Consider the following 24,902-nt stretch of genomic DNA (forward strand, 5'->3'; position numbering starts at 1 on the left):
CTAAGTCAAAAAATTGAAAAATAAAATCTATCCATACTCTACCCATTAGTTCCCTGTTTCTCTCCCTGAAAGACTGTGGGCCTCGGGATGCTTTCAAAAGAGTGTATAGTAGGGCCGGCCCGGTGGCTCAGGGGGTTAGAGCTCCATGGTCCTAACTCCAAAGGCTGCCGGTTCGATTCCCACATGGGCCAGTAGGCTCTCAACCACAAGGTTGCTGGTTCAACTCCCCAAGTCCCGCAAGGGATGGTGGGCAGCACCTCCTGCAACTAAAATTGAACACGGCACCTGCTGCCGCTGAGCTCCTAGATGGCTCAGTTGTTGGAGTGCGTCCTCTCAACCACAAGGTTGCCAGTTCGACTCCCACAAGGGATGGTGGGCTGTGCCCCCTGCAACTAGAAAACGGCAACTGGACCTGGAGCTGAGCTGCACCCTCCACAACTAAGACTGAAAGGACAACAACTTGACTTGGAAAAAAGGCCTGAAAGTACACACTGTTCCCCAATAAAGTCCTGTTCCCCTTCCCCAATAAAAGTGTATAGCAGTCCCCCCTTATTCATGGTTTCACTTTCCGAGGTTCCAATTACCCACAGTCAACCACAATTTGAAAATATTACATGAAAAATTCCAGAAATACAGTTCATAAGTTTTAAACTGTGTGCCATTCTGAATGGCGTGATGAAATCTCCTGCCATCCTGCTCTGTCATACATGGGACGTGAATCATCCCTTCGTTCAGGGTATCCAGGCTCTAGACGTTCCCCACCCTTAGTCCCTTTATCAGATGGTCTGTTATCAGATCGAGTTATGCAGTATGGCCATGCCCACATTCAAGTAATCCTCTTGTACTTAACAATGGCCCCAAAGCACGAGAGTAGTTTAAACCTTATCATAGGTACGTGTGTATAGGAAAAACACCGGTACATATAAGGTTTGGTACTATCTGAGTTTTAGGTACTCTGCAGGTAAGTTTGTACCCTCTAGTGACGAGTATGAGCTTATGAACCCCGAGCGAGCTGCTCTTCTGTATGCTGGACTTCTTGAAGAAACCAAGTTCCCAAGTGGAGCTGAAGCAGATGTCAAGGTACAGTGTTTCGTTCCACAGGCAAAGGTACAATGTGAGCCAACGGCAGGAGGAGGAGATCACATGGTAGCAGCAAGAACAAGTGACAGAAACCATACTCTTGAGAAAATGAAATATCACATCCTTCCCATGGACATAATATAAATATTTCAAATACTATCCAAACATGGTTGGCTGCTTCGAGAGCCCAAACCACAGACAAGCCAGGTCAGGTCTCCGGCACTCAGTGAAGGCGTCAAATATTTGGAATCCACAATTGAGGAATAAGCTAAAATACCCTTTATGACTGAATTCTGAACACCAGAAGTATACTCTCAGATTTATAATTTAGCCAGAGATTGTTTTCAAACATGCAAACAATGTGTGCCAAAGCCAGTGATGAGGCATAATAAAGGGATTTTGAAAAATGCCTTTGATGGAGATTACAAAGAGGAAGTCATCTAATTTTTGTGCATAAAACCCAGCATGATAAAATATAAATCTGCAAAACATCATAGATTTTATGATCTGAAACAGCTTCAGGAGTTACCTGGGGCACAACTGTTAGACTACCTAGCATTAACCACATGTCCAGGCAAGACGGTGAATGCTACCCGGGCTTTCTGAAACCCCGCATCTACTGTGAATGGGGTGGTGTCTGGATCTTTCCACAAAACGCTGACCATCTGTGTTGTGCTTTTCTCCATGCTGAATTAAACAGAGCCCAGAAGCAGTCACAGAAAACGAGTTAAGATTTTATTTCTTCAACTGAGTGGTGTGTTCATGGGTGTTCATTATATTATTCTTTATATGTTCCTGTATATTTTAAACAATGGAAAATAGATAATGAAAAACACAAAAGGATATTTGTAACGTAGAAAAACAAAGTCAAAGAGGTACTGGGTAGGGGGAAAGAACTGAAAACCAAAGACACCGTTGGTAGGAAATATAAAACAGTTAAGGGTCAGAAATGTTAAAAGTTGCATTTTACAATCTGGATGACAGAAAACACATATTTCCTTTGAAAAGGCAATCATATAACGTCTACTTTTAAGAGATACATACTACCTGACTTCCTTTTAGAAAATGATTTCCTGGCTAAAGACACACACCCCACACACACCACCCTCCGTTATAATTCAGCCCATCACAGCACTGCAGGGTCTGTACTAGTTTTTCAATTGGACACATTCTATATCCTGCCTGAGGGTGCTCGGGCGAAAACGAACAGATTTGCAGGGTTAATAGTGTAGTTAGACTGTGACCTCATTCAGCACAGCTCTAACACTGCAAGGTCTATCTAGCAGAAAAAGTATAACTGATCAGCTGAAGGATTCCAGATTGGTCAGAATATATACCCTTTACCTTGTAAATCATAAATGTATGGATATTGTTAAATTTAAAATCAAACCAGTGTTTCTTCAGCTGGGGAGTGGGGATTAATCCTTAAGGGCAAGGAGGGAGTTTCACGATGGCTGGGCTCGGGCCGACTCTAGCAGGACTGTGAAGTATTAGAAATGGTCTCTGGTCAGCCTTCCCATCTCTTCTCCTAGACTCTCTCTTTCCATCCTGGTCTGTCTGCGTCGTCTTAGCTAAGATCACTTCTAAGGCATTAACTGGTATTCCCTAACAGAGTCAAGGGTTTCCCAGTCAGTATTATCTGTATGGTGTGGGCTGAAAGCACTTTTAAAATCCACAGGCTGGGGTTGGGGCTGGAAGGTCTTGGTGCTTATAACAGCCACCTCAGTAGTTACTGCATCTACTCTAGATGCCTCGCTGAACACACTTCTGGAACCCCCTTCCCTCACCTGTGACTGGAGCTGACACTTTTCTTCATTTGGGCACGGAGGTCCCGGATGGGATGCCTGTTCCTGCAGCAGTTATGTCCCTACCAGCCGGAGGATGAGACCAACGTTCAGAATGGCTGACTGAGCATTGCAGAGAACCTGGGCGCTCACTGACGTTGTTGAGACACCGACACAAGGGACTCGGAGCCTCCTAGTCTAGATTTCCTGTTGCTTGGGCAAATACATTTATTTTTAAAGTGAATGTGAGTTAGGATTCCTGTTACCTATTCTGAAAGAATACCCTGCCTTTCCATGGCTGCCTTTCTGTGAGGTCATTTGGCTTGGTGACACCTGGCCCGTGATGCCAAAGACAGCTGCCTGATGACAGATGCAGCAGAATTTTCTATCATATTATCGCCATTCTTCAATTCTACTTTCCCATCTGTCCTTCCCTAGTATCACTCACCCCTTAGCATCTCAGTTTGCCTATGTCTTTCAGTATTACTTCTGATTAAATGAAAACCATGAACTTTAACCAGAAAGGCTGTGCAAATGTCTTAGATGTGCCATCATCACTACGGAGGAAACAGCTCAGAGCACTGATGTATACTCTGAAAGGTGTCCAGACAGAAAGTCGTCTCTAATAAACCCCTTTCAGGAACAGACTCCACACTCAGGCGGGAGGAATCCTGCCCTAACACTACACTACGGGGTTATTGCCCCTTCCTTGGGCAGCCCTTGGTTCCTTCCTTCCCCATTATTTATGAACAGCTCCTAAGTGCCAGGCACTGTACCACAGAGCATGTCAGACGGCTCCTTGGCCTTATCAGACTTGCTGTTCAGTGCGAGAGAGAAGCCAGAAAACAAGCAACTACTAAGAGGCCGAGGAAGGCCAGGTTGCTATGGTAGCTTAACTGAGAAAACACGTAACCCAGGCTGGAGGTCAGGGCATGGAGGAGAGCGGGGAAGCTTTCCTGGAGACGGTCTGAGCTGAGATCTGATGGATGAGAAGTCCGCACACAATGGGAAGCTGGAAGGAGAATTCCAAGCAGTCTTGCCAAGGCCCCAAAGTGAAAGAGCATGTGGAACATTCTAGAAATTAAAAGTTCAGCAGATGGTGAGCATGCTCTCACTTATATTTTTCCCAAGGTGGGGGGCGGGCGGCTAATGCAGGGAACAGAAGCTTATAACGTCATCATCTGAGAACCACAGAATTGCAGGTGATCTTTGAACAACACGGGTTTGAACTGCACAGTTCCACTTATATGCAGATTTTTTTCAATAAATATCTGCACTGTGTTCGATCTGTGGCTAGGAGTCCGCAGAGGCAGAGGGCCAACTGAAGGCACTGATGTACGCCATTTTATATAGGGGACTTGAGCATTCTCAAACTTTAGTGTCTGTGGGGGATCCTGGCACCAACCCCCTATAGATACTGAGGGACAACTGAAGTTTTGGGGGGGGGTCAAAAGTTATACTAGTGTTTTTGACAGTGCAGGGGTCAATGCCCCGAACCCCTACCTTATTCAAGGCTCAGCTGTAAATGATAATTTACAATGAAAAAATAAATAAAACACACCATAACATCCTTATGTCCGGAAAAGAGGAAGAAAAAGAGGAAGAGAGCTAACAGCTACCTTCCTAAATAGCACTGTCCAAGAGAACTTTCTGCAATAATGACAAAAACCTTCTATATGTGCGCCATTCAGTATGGTAACCATGAGCTATATGTGACTCTCTGAGCATTTGAAGTATGGCTAGTGAAAGTGAGGAACTGAATTTTTAATTTAATTAATTTTAATTTTAGTTTCGGTAACCACCTGTGGCTAGTGGCTATCATACTGGACAGTATGGTAAACTCTGCTTGAATTTTTGTTAATTCATGGAAACCCAAATCATGACAAATATGAACTGATCACTCATGTGGAAATGGAGAGGCAGTGGTGTTTTAGAACTGAATACAAATGGTTTACGACCCGAAAACACATGCATTTCCCTCTTCCAACACTATTTCTCCTTCTTTACTGATTTCATGAAAATAAAAGAAATTAATAGCCACACAGTGAGGAAAAAAAATGATGTTGCACACACAACATCTCATAGAGAGAGAGCTGGGACAAGACACCAGACACAAAAGCACATTCTGTAGGATTCCATTCACACAAAGTTACAGACAGCAAAATGAATCTGATGACAAAGCCCAGAACGCTGGCCACCTGTGGTGGGGTAAGGAGCCTTCTGGAGAGCCAGAACAGTTCTAAATCTTGATCTGGGTGGTTACATAGTTGTATCCACATGGACACCTAAGATGGATTTACCTCTTCTCTAAGTTCTACTGAAAAAGAAAATAAACCAAAAATAATCCTGGAAAAAGACTCCTCCAACAAAACAGTTTACTGTTAAGGTACGCATTTAAATTTGTGTGAAATGTTGACTTTTTTTAAAAGCCAAAAAGATGTTTATTATTTCCTCTCATAGGAGTCACCAAATGTGACTAAAATACTCTGACATGAAACAGCGCCTGAAATTTTACTTCTAATTCTTCTTTACCCCATTTCTATCCTGGATGGATTTCCCAGGCATGTTGATCAGTTTACCTTTAACATTCCCATTTCCCAGCTGCCTTCAGTCTGTGGCTTTCTTGTAGCTTAATCATCCATCTCACCTACCTAACAGAGCGGCAATGATTTTTTTGGTAGGAGAATCCTTCCAGGGATTTGACTCCAGGCATCTTTCAAAGAAGCTAACGAGAAATTTGCCTCCTAAATCTAACCTAGCTGTGTGCTGTTCAAACAGGAGCCCCAGGGGCACTGCCTTGAACAAATGAGCTGAAGTTTAAACTGAAAGTCTTAATGACTTTATTTGTTAAGAATGTCTTACGTCACGTTTCACTCTCAAGTTGAACTATATTACCTTTTTCACTGGGAAAAGAAACAGATTTCTTAGGGATATCTCCAGAAAAGCACGTCAATAGTAAAATGCTTATCTATATTATTTTATATTGTAATTCATATCATTCAATACAGCAGCAAAGGAATTTAATACAAATCATACCTTTCCCACAAATTTCAACCTGGGTTTAAAATACATGTATTTATCTCTTTCTCTCCCCCTTCCGCCCCCACACCTCATACTCAAGTAGCGTCTATATAATTTGGAATGCTTGGAGAATGCAGTGTTCTGATTAATTATATTTTCTGATAGTGGGCCAACCATTTTTAGGGCATGCAAACTGTAATCAAAGTATCTTAGGCCAGGATCCTGCTTCCGGGGATGGTAATTTGTGGTTGCCTTGGGAATGTTATTTTAGGACTGACACAATCCTATTGGACTCACAATAATGGCTCTTGTAGAAAAACATCACTATACTGACCAGTCACCTAATCGTATAACAAGACTCTCAACCACAATATCAATGTATTTTGCAAGAGGCCTCATTTGTTTCTTCATTCAAGTAATCCTTATCGGGCTCCCACCATAAGTCAAGCTCTACGGTCTCTATTGACTAAATAGAATAAGGACCCTGACGAGAGAAAAAAAAAATTTCTTATAATTTCACGAATTAAAAAAAAAAAAGCAGCCCCAGCTGTGCTTCAAAATTGGTGAGTACTGTACATATAGTTTATTTAGAGGAGGGCTCCTGTCAACTCTGAAGTAAGCAGAGAATTAGAATGAAAAGTCTTCTGAGCATCCAAATTTGGTATCTTCAATTCACTTTATTCACAGGAGCCCCCTTCAAACTCATAGAACCTACTTATTCTTAATTCATACACTCATAACAAGTGTGGTCACTGGTTTTCTAGGCCATACAAAACTCACCCAAAAGTAAGTCATTCCAAAATCAAACCCCAGACTAACAGATCAGAAAGTATATAACAAAGCGAAGAAAGATTTCTGCCTGAAAATAGTAAAGAAAAACATTTTTTTTTAAGGTAAGACAACTTTCACACAATATAGCTGGAAAAGTCACCTATGCACAACGCTCAGACGGTACAGGAGAAGGAGCCCTGGTTTTTGGAATCTGAAGACCTGGTTTGAGCTCAGGATCAGCCTTGGCGTTCTCCTCAAGAAGTTACCAAACCTATCGGACTTTAGTTTCCTCATCTCTAAGACAGGGATGAATCTTCCCACCCTACACAGAGGCAAAGCCAGCAGCTGGTAAGTTATTTTATTGCGGGGTATAGATAAATAAACAGAAAATAGGACAGAGCCTAACAAGATGCTAGTTATGTGCTTTGGACAAAGTGTATGAAAGGAAGTAGAGGATGAAATCATTATAGCAGGTTCAGAAAATGAAATGGCGCTTGAACTGTATTGATCTTTCTTTTCAGGTCAAAATCTTAATTTCACAGCTTTGGAAAAAAACAAATAAAAAATCGGGGGCTTTAAAGTTTCAAAATGACTAACAACTGTGTTAAATTAACCTGCAATTACTTCCTAATCTGAAATAGCAAAATGTTTCTCTTCTTACTACTGTTTATCTATTTCAATGGACAGTCTCTGCCAGATCTGAAGTGAATGGCCTCAATGTGCCTTTTTGTTTTTATTTCTTTTTCATAATGAAATACGTATCTGAGAAGCTCCCTTATTCACTTACCAAGCTGAGACCATGAAAAGAACAACTATTTGCCAAAATGTCTCTGCTTTTTTTTCCCAAAAGGAAAGTGAACTTGAAAAACAAGAACATTTTGATAGAATTTTGCTGTGTTTTCTGTAGCTGGGTTAATTTTTAAATTAGATTTCTTGGATATTTTTAAATGCACTTAAAACATCACAAAGTATTTTTAGACGCACACTACAGCCCAACTATAAATGTTACTAGTTTTAAAAAATTAAAACATTAAAGTGAAAGCATGCTCTGTAAAAGTTTTATGATCCTTGTAATGTGGAATTCCCAAACATGAGGTAGGTCTTATTTAAAAATAACGTGCCCTGGATTCATATACTGGTGTATTCCTGGCTATATCAAATATTATCTGCCTACCCCCCACCCCAATGATTTGTTTAGAAGTGTCAGTAAGTAGTGCAGAGCATTTAAAGCATAATTTGAGTTAAAAAATTTTTATTTACACAGGAAAAGGCCATTTTTGCAGAAGCATGAGTATGTACAATGAGAAATTCTGGAATTAGATGCCACCGAATTATTAAAAGGGCTAGGACAGGTAAATTTTGGTTTTGTTTTTATTCTTTTGTATTTTATAATGTTGAATATTTATTACTTTTGAAATAAAAAATGCTATTTTAGAAAAGGAAAAAACTTATTGCCCAATTAAATCAATTAGAACATACTTGGCATGCTGCTATATTTTACCTTCACAATCAGGATTTTTTTGACATTTTTAAATGAAGGACTGAATGAAGAAATACAGAAATGGAACTGAACTTAGGGATAATGCTTTCTTTCCCTTAATTTTCTTTCCAGGGAGGAAACTGTGCAGAAAAGAAAATTAAATGGGCCTCAGGTCATGGTATGCTCATATTTAGCTGACACAGAAGTCTATTTAGTTTGATACTGAAAGAAAGGGGCAGGAGCCTATGGTTTCCACACTGTTGGGAACTATCCAGCCATCAGCCTCCTTCCCCCCGACCCCCCCGACGCCCCAGGACCCCTCCATTGCCAGATCTAAAACACAGCAAGAGCAAGATGATGAAAGCTGTACAGGTATACCTCCTGTGTTTCCAGAAGCCGATGTTCTGCATGCACTCTCTTAGAGGAAGGTGCACATAGCAGCAAGGGTTGGCAATGAAGCAGTCTCTAGAGCTCTCAGAGGGCCTTCTAGTCTGAAACCAGAAACCTCTGCACAATGTTAAGTATTATCACCATTTCACAGAGAAGGAAGTTGACGCTGAGGTCAAGTGGCTCAGCCTATAATTATCTCGTAATGAATTTACTGTGATAGTTACATGCTAGCCATTGAGTACCAGGATAGGGTTACCACTCTCCATTACTAGGCTACCCGCGCTCTGGCTTTCACAAGAAAAGGGATAGATTTGCCTTGAATCATCCGCATTCTTTCACTCAGTCTGTTCTGGGATGAACCCAACTGGTTGGACGGTCACTGGTCATGCAGAAGGCAGGAGCCAGCTGGCCCAGGAAGTGAGCTCCTTCCCCCACCATGGACCACATTATTTCCCCACCACAGAGAAGTGGCATTTTATTTACTCCCCTAACTGCTACTCCTAGATGTTAACTACAGGACACATCTGCCCCTAAATAAGACAATAAACTTGACTTATTGACTTCTTGGATACGGTCATAAAAATTCCTTATCCGACAGTGTCAACAGCTAAATTCCTTCTAACCTTAACTGAGTCCCTGGGAACTTCATCTTAGGGATTGGATTCTTAGATGTCTATTGGCCTGAACTTTTTGCATAAAAAAAAAAAATTAAGATACACAGGTTTGTAGATATACTGGCTGACTCTAACTTACATAGTAGCTGTGTTCAATAAGTTCATTTGCTGTCGTTCATTCACTTAGAAAATATTGGCTGGCTACATTATTTGGTGCTGGGCTGGGCACTGCAGAAGTAAACTATTCAGGGAGTTGAGTCTAATTTGGTTATTAGCCATACGCACAGGGAAATCCTGATGACAAGAGATCCCTATGTAAATAAAAAAAAAATTAAATCAAATTATGCTTTCAATGCTCTGAGAACTACTTATTGACACTCCTAAGTGAATCATTTTGGAGGCAAACAATACTTTGGTATAGCCAGGAACGCACCTTTCTTGGTTATATGAATCCAGGACACGTTATTTTTAAATAAGACCTACCTAAATTTGGGAATTCCACATTACAAGGATCATATTCCTAACTTTGACCCAATTACCTTTTAAAGAGGAAACTAGCTGCAGTGCTTCTCACAGTGTTGATATCAATAGAGGTTTCTAAATTCAGAAACGTTTTCCCCAGGATGTGAGAAAGCAGAGACCCAAGTTTTAGCCGGGGCATGTCACTGATGAGTTATGTGGCCCTGGCAAATTATTTCATCTTTCACTTCAAGTTTTCCCATTTATAATATATGCAGTTGAATCAGTTGGTCTATAATGCTTTTTGCGGTCTGGATTTTTTTTTTTTTTTTATATAATTCTGTGATTTTAAAAAGTTTAAATGATAGAGACTCAAATGTCTTAAGAAAGTTAGCATTTTAGGAAGTCTGCATTGGACTTTAAAATTCCTTTGTAAGAAAGGAGAACTGGTCATGAAATGAAAGGCATTCCAAGAGTATGAGTGAAAGAAAAAAAAAGATACCAACAAAGAGATACTTCTTAACAATCACAGCATTTTCTCTAGCTGATTAGATTAAATTTTAATCACTACTGCTTTTTATTAGCCTTCACTGACAGGAGGAAATGGCCAATAAAATATGGTACTTAATGAGAAGAATGCCTACTTCAGAGAGATTCTTTACTTAGTATTGTTTTATTGGAATATTATTTATTTATATTTTGCATTGTTCTAAAATACTAGAGCGGTCTAAAAGCAGCTTATTTTAGATTCCCCTACAAAATAGAAAAAAAAATGTTTTAGTGCTGAAAAAAAGGATGCTTTTTAAGAAAGTGAGAATCTCTTATAAGCAGACTCAGTGTCATCTTTTCAAAAAGACATATTAAGTAATAAAAAAAATTGGGACGACTAAGGGAAGTAGTCTCAATGTTTGTGCACCAGTTCCAGTGGGTGGTGTGTCGTGCTGAGCGGCATGCCAGAGGTCTAGTGGTTTGCCAAAAATGCTTCTCCTAGGTGAAATGTGGTGTTAGGTGGGATCTTTATCCTCATAGATGCAGACTGATTTTCTTCTGGCTCTTTGGGTCATCCTGGTTCTGAGTTACATTATTTCCAATTGAATCACATTATTCCCATTTGAACTGGTATTAAATAAAAGTGGAGGTAAATCAATGGGCCACTTTGGCTCTGCTCCTATGTGGCCAAAGCTGGATCTGCCAGCAGTCATCTGTGGCCAGTGACCCTGGGAGCCCAACAGTGCCTGCAGCTGAACTGCTGGCCCTGGAATGAGCACAGCAGACTTGTTTCTCAGATATTTTAGAGGGGACATTGATTGATGAAACTTCCTGCTTAGGACCTGATGGGGGGAGGAGATAGCATTGAAAGCACAGATTAGGAAGAAGGCAAATGAGCAGTAAAGACAGCAGCGAGGCAATCATCCTCTTTGGTATTTTATTGCAATGAGCTGTACTTTACAATTTTCACCCTGTAAAGGAGACATCTGTGTTCTTGGAGAAGCATCTTAAAATACCAACAAGAGTGAAAAAACAAACCAACTTTTTAAAGATCAATCTGAGTGGCGAGAAAAGGATGGTACAAAAAATGGAAACGCATTAGAAAAAAACCATACCTGGAATTTATATACTACACGCCACCTTACCACCTTACTGCATACGAAGTAGTTATCTATGCGATACCAGAATGCCAAAGACTTTATGAACAATCGTAACCTGTAAGTCTTTTAAAAGGTCCAGAAAGGGAGGAGAGCAAGGCAAATACTGCCTTTTGCAAAAAAGGAAAACTGAGGCGGGAACGTTTCGATTAACTGCCCAAGGTCAAAAAAGTTAGTTGATTTAAAGTGAGAAGGAAAATACCCAGGATCTCAGCCTGCATTCATTCTCCTGTCTCAAATGTGCTGTCTGGGTCTGCGGCAATCAGGGAGTGTCTGACCCACTAGGGGTTGGATCACTCTGAAAACAGGCCTTTCATTTGCCCGTGGCAGCAGACGGCATTGCACTGGAGCATTTCCGCTCCAGGAAGTGAAATGTGCAGCAGAATGCCTTTGGTATTCTTAAAAGCCCCAGCTTAATTTTATTAGATGGTTATTTAACCACAAGCCACGGTATATAACGCCACCATAATGGTGGGGGATGAGGTGCGTAATGAAATTGTGTCTAAGGAGAAAAGCGGTCAGTGTTACAGAAGCAAGAGAGGGGCAGAAAACAGCCCAAGAACAGAGGCCAAGAAGAAATGAGAAGATAAAAAGGAGCGGAAGTGGGGCAGGAAGTGAGAAAAGGCCAGAAATGTGGGAGGGAGAAGGGAAGAGAAATTAATGGTAAAGAAAACACGGGAAAGACAAGAAGACAGACAGAAAGAAAAGTGTGTGGGGTGGATCAGACCAGTTTTATCTCCTCCTTTTCCAACCACCTGTCTACTTCCATACTCAGGCGGTCAGTTTCCAGTGCCTGTCAGCTTACCCACAGCTCCTTTTGTTTATTCTACGGTAGAATCTTACGTGAGTCGGTAGCCCCGAGAGAGGTTTGGGAGGAGGGCTTAAAGCGTTCCCCAGCTCTTGCCATTTGCTGTTGTCTTCTTGATAACAAGTCTGAATGATCCCTGTATGGACTGCTTCCTTCTGAAGATCGTGGGGCTGAAGCCTAATTTTTAGAGAACCTTGACCGAGATGGAAAATGTGCCAGGAAATGAGCTCACATATAAATGGGGCTAGCCTGTAGACTGGAAGATCCCAGGCATCCACTGAAAGCCTACAGATACAATCCGAATGAAATCTGGGGGTAAGCACTACTCAGTTATTCTTCCTCTCAACCCCCCACAGTACTTAATGAAATACTTTATTTTTGTACACAGTAGAAAATGAATAAACAGCCCTGATAATGACAAAGCCAAGTCTATAAGGCTCTATAATTGAGTGCTCTGATCTCCTTCCAGTAAATGATCTCAGTGATTTTTTTCCCTTAGGGCAGTGGGCCTCAAACGCCGTTTGTTACCTACCCATCCCGCCCAGCAAATAAAAAGAAAAAACAAAACCCACAATCTCATGGCATTAACAGGCACAAATGTCAACTGAGGAAAAATTAGATTCTAGTGAAGTGAAAGAGGTTTTGTGGAAATAAACGCCTAATACTTCCCAAGGCAGAAGCCCGACGCTGCCATACTGCACAGTAAAAACACCCATGCTGTGAGGAGCTAAGCCGTGCCAGGCTCTGGGATTCGCAAGGAAGCTCTGGGATTCGCAGTCCACACCCTGAGAAGCAGGGAGGTCGGTTGCTGAGGTTCAGAAAAATGATAAGGCGGCAGTCACCCAGCCCTGTGGAGCTGACTGAGTCCTGCAGCTCTGAAGGGCAGACGAGGGGTGGGCAGGGAGGGGGTGGTCAGCACCAAAGTCAAACTCCACCAAGTCCCAATCTAGAAGAAAGCATTCTCATGAATGAAATGTACTCAGAATCACCCTTGGAAATCAACCAGACTGCAGGCTCCGTGAGGATGGGAACTGTGTTTTGGTCACTGTATCCCCAGTCTCTGGCACAGAACCTGGCGTTTAGTAGGCACTCATAAACATTTGCGGAGTAACTTAACATTGAATTCCAGAAGCGCATGGAAAAGGTGGGTGCACCGCAGCTCCCCTCTTCCCTTCCTTCACAGACTTCGTTCTCTTCTCTCCAACAACCATATAAGGTATTAGATACACTTTAGTGTAGGGACTAGGAGCAGAAGGGGAAACAAAAAACTAACCTGGGGCTGAAACAGGCAGAACACTTCATGTAACGTAACATAGCAATATAGCTGCCCACTATTTAAACACAGAGACGGCGAGAAATGTTACGAATAACTTACGTGGACATTTATTCCAGTAATAAAAGTAATAACATTTTTAAATGAAGTATTTTATGGTATAATCTTATGAACTGACAACTACTCTTTATAAATTCTATTTGGGAACATAGTGCTAACGCATTAGTAATGGTTCACAGAGGCAAACCACAGTGTTGGGCTTCAATCCTAATGCTACCATGTGCCTGCTGTGCGATTTAACCCCTCTGTGCCTCAGTTTCCCTATCTTTAAGATGGTCATAATGCCTCTGAGGATCAGTGTGAAAAAAAATCAATAATTCATGTAAAAAAGTAGAAACTTATGAAAAGCACGTACCTAGTGCCTGGAATAGAACTAAAAACGTAAGCTATTATTTTTAATGATGGTTTTAAAGACTTAACAAATGATAATAATTTATTATTTTAAAGGATTTAATGATTATTTTTAAGGGATACTTAAAAAATACCAGTCTATACACATGTCGCTTAGACAACCTGTCTTAGATCTCTGTATGTCCTCTGTTTTCCAGTGGTTCTGAACCTGCTGTGATATCCCCGCTTACACTACGTAGCAGGTAGTGCTGTACAAACACTGTTTGGCCCTCCTGTCCATGGGTTTCGCACTTGGAAATCCACAGATGTAGAGGGATGACTGTGTACCTTATTCCACGCCATTTCATATGTGGGACTTGAGCACCTGCAGATTTCGGGAACCAATCCCCCACAGATAGAGGTGTACCCAGAAACTTAAATTTTACAAAGTATTATCTGAGATACACAATGTGTATCAACGAACTGCTGATATTAAGCACCAAGAATAATAAGCAGTAAATTCATTTTTTTCCTGCTTTTCCTTTATTCTCAAATATGGTTAAGTACAACTCTTCCATCTCAATGAAGACAGTTAGTGGATGATAATTTGTCAGACTTTCACAAAAATGTTAAATCTCGTTAAGTAGTGTTTTTAACATGTCTTCAGAAACTCCTAACTCTAATGTGGCCTTAGGTGGCTACTACTAAAGAATTCCCATGTGAATGCAGATGTCCTCAGAAATATACAACACTCCTTCTTTCTGTAGTTCTTCTGTACGACAAATATGCACAAGATGAGACTCTGGCACGCAAGTGATGTTGAAATATTAACTACTTTTTCTAAGTCAGTCCAGTATCTTATGGAAAAGCGTTTTATTGAAACAACAGCAACAAAAATCTGTATCTTTACATTTGAAAATGAGCTGGTTTTCTAATGGAAATCCTAAACTAACAGGTAAGCCAACGAAGTTAATAATAATGGCACTTAACTTTCCGGCTTGTTTATCACCATTTGGAGAAGGTGAGCTGAGTATTAACATTTACTCAACCATTTATACAAACTAAGACTCAAAAGAAATTCCATCACTGGAATTATTTTACCTGCTAATAATGTACTTGATAGCCTGTTTCATGTAGTTGGGATAAGGAAATTCAAATGTTAAACAAATTATTCAGTGATTACCTCTTCTCTCTCTAAAGCTATCTTTGGTTGCATTAATATAATTTAGTTGAATGGTAATAAAGAAGGAGACAGGAAGAGGTAAGGAATTAGCATACTTGAAATGTAAAAAGAATTGTGGAGAAGGACGGTAGCTGTTCTAGGTAAAAGTCTAATATTCGAAGCCAATTGCCATTTCCTACTCTTAATTTAAAAATCTGTAAGAAAGCATCAAAATCAATTCAATTCAGTCTTAATGAGACAGCTCCAGCAGGAGCCTATTCACTATACCTGTTCTAATTAGCATGAATATGTCCTCAATGTCAAATCTGACAATACGCTTAACTAAATTAATGTTAATCCCGTAACACAGGATCATACTTGAGTTAGCAGCTCTAAAACAGAATTTGCATATTAATATTTTGATAATGACTAGCAAATGAACTCAGGACTGGAAAAGAGCTGGTTCTTGACTGTTTCCCAAAAAAGGGAAACGGAGGCTCAGGGAGACTCGGGAGCCTGTGCAGGTCCCACAGGTGAGGAGCATGGCTTCAACGCATGAGTGTGCCCAGCCATTTTCTCTCTGCCATCTCCCCAGAGAGACCTGAAATACTGTGTAACTTTGTAAGTAAAGGAAGTCAGATGATAGTCCACCTAAATTATTGATGACGAATAGTATTTGTTCAGACTCCACAACAGAAGACCTCAGGTACCCCCATGGAGGTTATTAAGTATAATTCCTGCTTTTTAATTGCTACTTAAGCTGAAATTACTACCTCTTCAAGATTTATATGAAGATAATGTGAAGATTTAGTTTGAGGTGGATGTCAGCACATACTAATTGACCTTCATTCACACGTTTCAAAAATGATATGAAGGAAGGATAAAGAATGAGGAAAATACGGCAATTGGAACTAAAAACCCCCAAAACTAATATAACTGCTAAAAAGATGGTGCTAGACAATTCCATATTTTAACTTTAAAATGTTTAATATATTCCAAATAAGAAACTATAAAATGATTAACTTTCCATTTATGCCTATCAATGTTTACTCCAGCCTGGGTGGCACTGGAAATATTGAGATGGGTCAGAATGTCCCTGCTTTGAACTGGATGACATGAAAGCATCTCTATATTGGGCTGGCGTCTCCTGTGTTAATTTCCTAAAGGCTGGAAGTTCAGAGAGCCGGGTTCGAGTGCTCCTGGACACACTGGCTGTCCGAAGCCACTAAACCTTAACCTGTCATAAAATGCGGCAGAACTGCTCTCAGGAATGCCCACGTTTGTTCATGTGGAATCTTCTTTTCAGGGAAAGCTTACAATTTAGTCGTAGATGAAAAGCATAAAAAGGCAGTGTTGCTGGGGGAGGGGGTTAAGGAGGCGGACAGGCAAACCCTCCCTTGCAAGGCCCACCCCTCCTAGAGGAGGGCAGACTGTCCAGGGCAATGACGGGTGAAGAGCTCCTGTCTGGATGATCACAGAGGGGTTCCAGTGATGACAGCCTCTGAGTGCACCAGCAACAGTAATGACAAGTGGCATTTTGGGGGCCCTTGCTAGGCACCATGCTGAACACCTGACATGCATGATCTCATTTAACCTTTACAGTGACCTGGCGACACTTCACTAAAAATACCATTACAGGCATATTCCAATATTATGAAGCTCTAATCTTGGCAAACGTTCAACTTTCCTCAATTTAACCCATTTTCCAGGTAGCAGTAATCAAAGCCAAAAAAAAAAAAAAAGCCCCAATAAACTGTTCTTTTTAAAAATGGGGAAAATAATATTTCACAAGGCTGATCTGAGGATTTAATGAGTGTATGAGGTGTCTAATATAGGACCACAGGCACAGTAAGGAAATGATAAATATTTTTATAAAAGATCTATCAAACCTATGCTCCCATCTAGCTACAGAATTCTAAGGGCTGGGTTTATAGTTACTAAAAACTTCTACACTAGATTTCTGTGGATTAATGGTTTACTTTAAAAGCAGACACAAGCAAAAAAAAAAAAAAAAAGCCAGCACAGAATATAAGGGGGGGCAGGAGGGGAAGGCAAAAAAATGTATATACATTTTAGGAGACGTTATCTATGTGTTACTTTTTGAAGTTGAATTGAATTATGGTAGCAATGTGTAGTATGACATTCGCTCAAAAGATGGTGTTGATCAAACAAATGCTACCCTGTTTCCCCAAAAATAAGACATAGACGGCAAATCAGCTCTAATGCATCTTTTGGAGCAAAATTAATATAAGACCCGGGATATTATATTAATTATATTATATTAATTGTATTATAGTATATTATATGTCTCTTATATTAATTTTTGCTCCAAAAGACGCATTAGAGCTGATTGTCTGGCTAGGTCTTATTTTCGGGAAAACATGATAGCATCACTATGCGACAGGCAGGACAGTCAAAGAAAATGGTGACAGCATGGTTGTCGTTGGAGGAGCGCAAGACCATTTTGAAGTGGTATTTGAAATACGAGAACGTTGTAGAAGTACGATGACAATGGAGGCGAGAGTATGCAACAGAACCTCCAACACACCTAACAATTGCACGCATTCATGATAAATTTGAGACACATGGTGTTGTGTGTGATGTGCACAACGGAAGATCCGGGAGGCTTCGCACAGCAACAAGTCCTGCTTCTTCTGCTATGGTGTTGGAACAGTTTACGCTGAAGGTAACCACTTTGAGCACCTCTTGTCATTGCAGAAGTCAAACGTGACTTGTGTTCATCTTTTGTTATCGGTATATATTATTACAATTTTAATACAGTTTTTTCCTTTCTTAAATTGTGTACACATTTTTTTGGCACCCTCTCTCTATATATTGTATGATTTCATTTATACGAAACGCTAGAAAATGTACAACTACAACTAACCTACAGAGGCAGGAAGAAGACCAGTGATTGTCATGGGAGGAGGGGTTGTCCTGGGGAGGAAAAGGAGAGAACTTTTAAAATGATGGAAATGATTTATAGTATTTTGATTGGAGTGATGCTTACCTACGTCTATACATTTGTTAAAACTCACTGAACTGTACACTTAAAATGGATGCATTTTGCATCCATTTATAAAGGTGATTGAAAACTGAAAAAAAAAAGTAATTCTAAGAAAAACAAGCAAGCACAAAATTTCACAATTGGATGTTTAATCAAATCTCTTTTCTCTTGCATGTTCTTATCGGGATTGATGTACTACACTGCTATTGTGGGTAGAACTGTGTCCCCCCCCAAATATTCATATGCTAAAGTCCTAACCTTTAGTACCTCAAAATGTGACCTTACTTGGAAATAGGGTCCTTGCAGATGTGATCAGTTAAGATGGTCACACTGAGCAGGGTGGGCCCTATTCCAATACAACTGGTGCCCTTCTCAAAAAGGGAAACTTGGACACAGAGCAGCACACAGAGAGAACGCCACATGAAGGTCAAGGCAGAGATCAGCGCTATGTGACTACCAGCCAAGGAACACCAAAGATTGCCAGCAAATCACCAGAAGCTAGAAGCAAGGTCTGGAAGAGACTCTCCCTCACAGCTCTCAGAAGGAACCAACCCTGCCGACACCTTGACTTCTGGCCTCCACAGCTGAGACACAATAAATTTCTGCTGTTTAAGCCACTTATGCGTAGTCTGTGGTATGTTGTTATGGCAACCCTGGGGAACTAATACAACAGGGTACATTTTGTTTCCAGTTACATGAGGTTTGCACGCTTTAGCCAATGGTAATTTTCTCAAGTGTAATCACATCTAGATGGCCTCTATCCCCAAGACAAGAATCTACCACACTCTACTGAACAGCAAATCTGCATGGAGCTCATGATTAATAAAGATTAGCGTTTTCTGAGCACTTACTATGCTCCAGGCACTGTGCCCAGTGCTTTGAGTCAACTCATTTAATCTGTGCAATAACTATAAAGTAAGAATGAATATAACACCATTTTCCAATAGAGAGACTGAGATTGACAGAGGCTAAGTAATTGGGCCAAGACACAAAGCCAGTAAGTGGCCGGGCCCTGCAGTAGATTTCAAGCTTCTCCCAGGGGGTCTGTACACTGCTCCACGGATCTGAAAACAATGTTGGTGGCTGACAGCCACGTGGGTAACTACTGCAGTTTCTAAATTATTAGAGCTAAAATTATTTTAAGTAGTGCCAACAAACTTTTACAGAGATGCTTTATTTTTTAAAGTTACTAAAAAATTACATTTTTTCCTGGTGATGTTGTAGAGTTGTGTTTCCCAAAATGTTATGAGACATAGATAGCACTGCTAGATATTACCAGGGGGTGGGGGTGGGGCAGGAGGGAGGGGAAGTTAGTAATCAAATAAATTTGGAAAACATTGAGTTAAACAGGTTTCTTTACACAGAGTTCCCAAGATGATGGCATTGTTCCCCAAACTTACCAGACCCAGAAACCCTGTGTTTATAGATGCCTATTACTGCAGGACCAGTGTTTCCCCTCACTTACTGTGGGGAAAGTCAACTGCGCACAGTGACTTACTTTCTATTTGAAATTGCCATGCGTTTGGCTATTGTAAGATCCAGTGTTTGCATCTATAAGATGTGGATCAATGTTTACTATCTCAAAAGGTTGTCATAAGAAAAAAATAGGTAATATACATGAAAGGGTATTAAATCTGAAAAGCCTTGTGTAGTTTGTGAAAATCGTACTATTTTCCATAGTTTTTGAGTTTGGAAAAACAATGATGGGGAGTCGCCCTTAACATATGCATATTGCTGACTCTTCTTTGTTCGTTTAAGAAAAGCTTCTAACATGTTGGAAAATGCAATTTGTGGAACAAGGATTAAGATTTAGGTGATTGAACTCTGGCTGGAGCCATTCAGAACCACTCTCAGGTTCCGAGGTCTGAGTACCCTCACTAGAAAACCAGGCTTAGACCAGTGTGGCTCCAAGCAGAGAACAGACTAGAATCTACAGTGCAGGAACACCCTGACCGAACAGAATCTGAGGGCTTCAGGAGTGGCAGTGGACACAGGGTGTAGGGTAGGGAGGTGTTAACTCAAGGGCTTCTCAACTGTTACCCCTGTGGCTTCTAATGCAAATCCCTGAGGCCCCCTGTCTCCCTTGGGCATCCTGCTGCTGCCCTGTTCAGGACGTACATCTAGGAGCCTGCCTTGAGGTGAGGCACTCACCCAGCAACTGGATTAGGATGCTGGACCTCACCTGTGCAAACTACCTGCTGTCCAGCAGGGGGGCCTGCTTGTCGCTGGGGACAGCTCCAGGACCATGTCAACCCTTACCCATGGACCACATTTGCCTGCTGGGAGTGCCAACATGAAGGTGCCCACAGGCTTCCCTTATCAATTTTAGACTTTGGTAAGGGAGGAAGAAAGACACCAAAAGATTCCCGTAGAGTATAAATAACGAGAATGTTCTAGGTCCCATTCATTGTATTTCCAAAACACTGTGTCTCTGCAGATAGAATTAACTACATGATTTTTATTTTTCCCTTGGCAATGATTTGTATTATTTATGTAAGCCCCCAAATTCACTCATGCTCAGGAATCAATATCACCATGACATGATTCCATCTTCTTTCTATATTGTCCTATTCTTTCCAAACCTTTGAGCAGCTACCACACACCCACACTTTTAAGAAAGCTCTACCTTTCAAAAATTAGGGAGGAAAATGGAGAAGTGGGGGTCAGAAGTAGGAGGTAAGATTCTTTGTGTTAAATTTCAGCACATACTGTATTAAATCACAAAACATTTTATATGAAAAAAGTCTAACGGTACAAAACTATATATGCCCTTCTGGAGTTATTTGTTAGAGCCACAACTTTTATTTGTCCTCTAACAAAATGCCTTGCTCTCACGTTTGTATGTACCGCCTGGATGAACTCCACCCAAAAGGTCCTCTGGAAAGAATGCTAAACATCAAGAGCTCATTTCCCTAAAAAAAAAATCTCTCCAATCTCTCAAAAGGCCCATCCCATCCCAGCCTTCCTTTGATGAGTCCAGCAAAGAACAGAATTACCCCAAAAACCAGTTTCTATCATCTTGGCTTATTTCTCACATGCAACTCTCTTTCTACCAGTAAGGACTTTCCAGAAGGCAGGGCCCTAGTCAGTCTGGTAGATCACTGCCATTTCCAGAGCCTACACAGCACTTGTGTTAGGTGTTTACTGAAGAGTAGTTGAGAGATGTGGAAATTATTTAGCTATCTCTAACGCCCCATCCTCCAGGGCAGGGGCTTACGGTCCTGGAGGCAGGAGGCCAGTCCTTCACAGCATTTTCCTCTGGGTGGAAAACAAAAATCCAAGGATGTACAAAATTGTGAGTTAGTTGAATGAGAGAAGAGACCAGCAAGGAAGCAGCCCTTCGCTGACATTTTCAGCACTTGGAGCCCGGAGACCATCTCTTGCATGCACAATGAACCTCTGGGCCTCAATCCATGACCTTCAGGACATCTGGGGGTTCCTTCTAGCTCTATGAGGCTGTGGTCCGGATAGGCATGCCCAAACAGCGGAGGTGCAGGATTATTTCAGGGACTCCACTGATGACTATTTTCTTATTTCTAAATAGTTATAATGAGTGGGTTTCAGTAAGTATTAGAAAATATAACTGTGCATCGAACATGTGATTTCCTCTGGCTACTATCTCTGGGGATGAGTCGAAAACAGTGAATAGAAAGTACTAGGTATATATGAATACGGGCAACACGAGAAAGAGCACAAGTCAGCACAGTGGTGCACAGTGACGTCGGAGGAGCAATTCCTGCGTTACTCCTGTCCCCTTCAAGGCCTCCAGAGGGATGCTGGAGACAGAGGAGAGCTGGGAAAAGACTGGTCCTGAGAACAGTATGTAGATAAAGAAGGTTCACGCCAGGGGACCTTCCCTAAAGAACTGGTATTTTGGTCCAATTCACCCTGCGCATTTCCCAACAACTTTCAAAACAGCACAATTTATAGTTACCAGTTTCCCTGGCTTTAAAGCAACATAGTTTCTGTACAGAGTAGCAATGAGTAAAAAGCAGAGCTCTGAACCTAGTGCTTTAACGCCTTAATCGCCAAACTACCTTTCTCTGTCTGTTTTGAGGTCTCTGCCAGGAATATTGGTCAGTACCTTTGAGAAGCCACAGCTTCTCTTCCTTGGCCTTTTAGGAACAGAAATCGACTCCGCAATACATAGGAACGTCCCAGAACACATCTTCAGTTGGACGCCAAGGTCAAGGAAGGCTCTCTCTGCCCTCTCCTCCATCATCCAAAGAGGTAGGGGAAAAAAGCCTCTAGTGAAATGTTCACTACAGAGAAGCTACAAAGGCGGGAGGGGGCAGGGAATACTGACAGAGAGAAGAGTCACGCTGGGATTAGATGTCATTGGCTTTAAAGTCATAATTCCAGGTCAGTGACTGCCTTTTCTTTTGTGTACAAAAGTACTCAAACCAAAACAAAGCTCTTATTAAGGTTCTATCGAGATCGTTAGAAAGGAGAGACTGAAAAACAACTTTTTATGTTTACGTGGAAGAGGATTCCTGCAAACAAATAGAGGGAAGGGCGAGAGGAATAGGGGGACAACAGAGGACTTCTGGGTCAGGGAAACAACTCTGTATAAAACAACTATTAATACAATGGTAGACACATGTCATTGTACATTTGTCAAAATCCATAGCATGCGCTACACCAAGAATGAACCCCAACATAAACTATGGAGTTTGGGTGCTAAGCAGGGATCAGTGTAGGTTCATTCATTATAACAACGTACCACCTCTCTGTTGTGGGTATGTTGCTAGTAGGGGAGGATGAACCTGTTTGGGGACAGGATGTATATATGGGCACTCGCTGAATTTTCTGCTCAATTTTGCTGTGAACCTGAAACTGCTCTAAAAAAAAAAAGTTTATTAATCAAGAAAAAAATGAATTTAAAAAAATCACAGTTGTTGCCAAGTGACACTAATTTTTTTTTTCCATTAGAAGCCAACAAATAAAAGCCTATCTTTTTCCCTTATGAGCACCTACTTTACTCAAGCCCAACTCAGACTGAAGTCTCTGCAAACTTGCAAGATACTTAAAATCAGTTCAAGTAATGCTAATAAGAGCCTGTCACAATTCCAAGACACGCAAGACACAGCACATTCGTAATAAATTCAACTCACTTGTTCTCTCCCTAGTCTGAGAAACATTTTCAGACAGTGTTTCTAGCTTTTCTTTCAATGGGCCCCTATGTTGAATACGCTCCTTGCTTTGTCACTGACTCCACTCAAATACAAAGAAAGGATGTTGTGTTCTCCTCCTTAAATGGCCCTTTAAATGGGAAGCAAGATTCTCTTAGGACCATGAATTCAGACTCCCCAGGGAGCATGTCCAGTGGAAGTTAGAGGGGACTCTGAAGACCCGGCAGGGAGCTGAGGCTGCAGTGCTGTCGGAGTCTAACCTGAGTCTCTTTTCCTTTGGTGGTTTTATAAAAGTAAATAAAACAACCAAAGCCAGTCACTCACCTGTCATGCAGATCCTGCCACCACCTGTCCTTATTCTCTATTGACTCTCTCCTTCCCACTGGCATGCAAACATGTCCAGGTCTCTCCCAGCTTAAAAAAATACAAGTTTTGCGCAGTGGCAGTATTGTAGCCAATGAGGTTTATCTGAGGCGCGATTATTGCTCATTGAAAAAAATACAACATCTCCCACAAACGCTTCTCCAGCCCCCACCTACCTCCAGCTAGCTCCTGCTCTCCTGCTCCCTCTTACTGTCAAACCGGAAAGACCCTTTCTGCTGGCTCTTCTTGCTTCACCTCTCACTGTTCCCTCCACTCACTACAGTGTGGCTTCTGCCCCCTGCATATCATCACCCCATGAAACTGCTCTGCAAAGACGACTAAAAGCTTCCCTGGAGAGAAGCCAGAGGACATATGCTGAGGCCTCATCTTACTTGAAGTGTCAGCTGCATTAACAACTCCAACCACTCCCTTGGCTCCTGGTACACGGTACCCCACGAGTCCCCTCCTTCTCTGGCCCTTGTTGTGGCTCTATGCCAGCAACTCCTCTGCCCTGCCTCTGAATATTCAACTTTCTTGGGGGTCTTCTTCTATTCTCCCACCAAAATCTCTTTCAAGCAAAACAATCCACCCCAAGGAGCTTCAATGATCATCTATAAACTGGTTAAAAATTCAACATCTCCAAAGCAGAACTCACCGTATCCTCTGGTGCTCCTCTAGCTGTGGCTTGTTTCAAGCAGCACCTCTTTCGCCTTTTCCACTGACGGAACACCTTCCCTGCCCCCTACATCAGTATCCAAGTCCAGTAAATTCTGCCTCCTGAGTATCTCAGAACCATTTACTACTTCTCCCATCCCCACTGCGACCATCTTAGTCCTTACATACCACAACCTCCACCCTTGCTCTAGGATTCCTTTGCAATCCATGGCCCACGTCTCAAATGAAGAGAACTTGTTTTTTTAAAAAAACCAACACAAAAGCAAGTTGCATTCTGTCCTCATCTGCTAAAAGTCTTCCATAATTGCCCAGACCACAGGATTAGGTCTGAAACTTTTAATACTGTCGCGACACCGCAGGGCCCTTGCTAAACCCTTCGGCTTTCTCTCTCACCACTTCCCCACCACTCTCTATGCACAAAGTCCACAGAGTTCCTTTCTGTTCTGGAATATTCTGGAATGTTCCATACTTTTTTCTGTCTCTGGGCCCTTAGTGGTGTACTTCGCTCTACTACCATGTCTCTCAGATCAAAAGCCTTCTTCCTTTCTCTGTTCTCTCTGTACCCCCCTGAAATGAAAACAAAAAGTAAAGCCCCAAAGAGAATAAGAACCAAAAGGGATAGACCAGTTGAAAAAAAAATTACCTAGAAGGAAAAACAGAGAGGTAGGTTTATATCCTTTTCTTAACTGTACTTTGCCTTCTCAGACCATGTTCTTCAAGTTTAAAAGAAAATGTAACCCAAGGAGGTGGTGACTAAACCAGAACAGACGTAAGTTCCCAAACAGTATTAAATAACTGTGAGAGTACTGACTTTATTTTCCATAGCTGTGAACAATCAAAAAGGAGT

The 24,902-nt window shown here is 41.4% G+C and overlaps 1 protein-coding gene and 1 pseudogene across 3 annotated transcripts in view; one reads left to right on the plus strand and one right to left on the minus strand.

Annotated features, from left to right (window-relative positions):
- Positions 1–24,902, minus strand: part of KCTD1 (potassium channel tetramerization domain containing 1) — a 169,871-nt gene that overhangs the window by 43,316 nt on the left and 101,653 nt on the right. The window lies entirely within an intron of this gene.
- Positions 23,446–23,529, plus strand: LOC117011998 (uncharacterized; annotated as a pseudogene).

Source organism: Rhinolophus ferrumequinum, chromosome 19 (assembly GCF_004115265.2).
Source record: "Rhinolophus ferrumequinum isolate MPI-CBG mRhiFer1 chromosome 19, mRhiFer1_v1.p, whole genome shotgun sequence".
In the NCBI taxonomy this organism is placed as follows: domain Eukaryota; kingdom Metazoa; phylum Chordata; class Mammalia; order Chiroptera; family Rhinolophidae; genus Rhinolophus; species Rhinolophus ferrumequinum.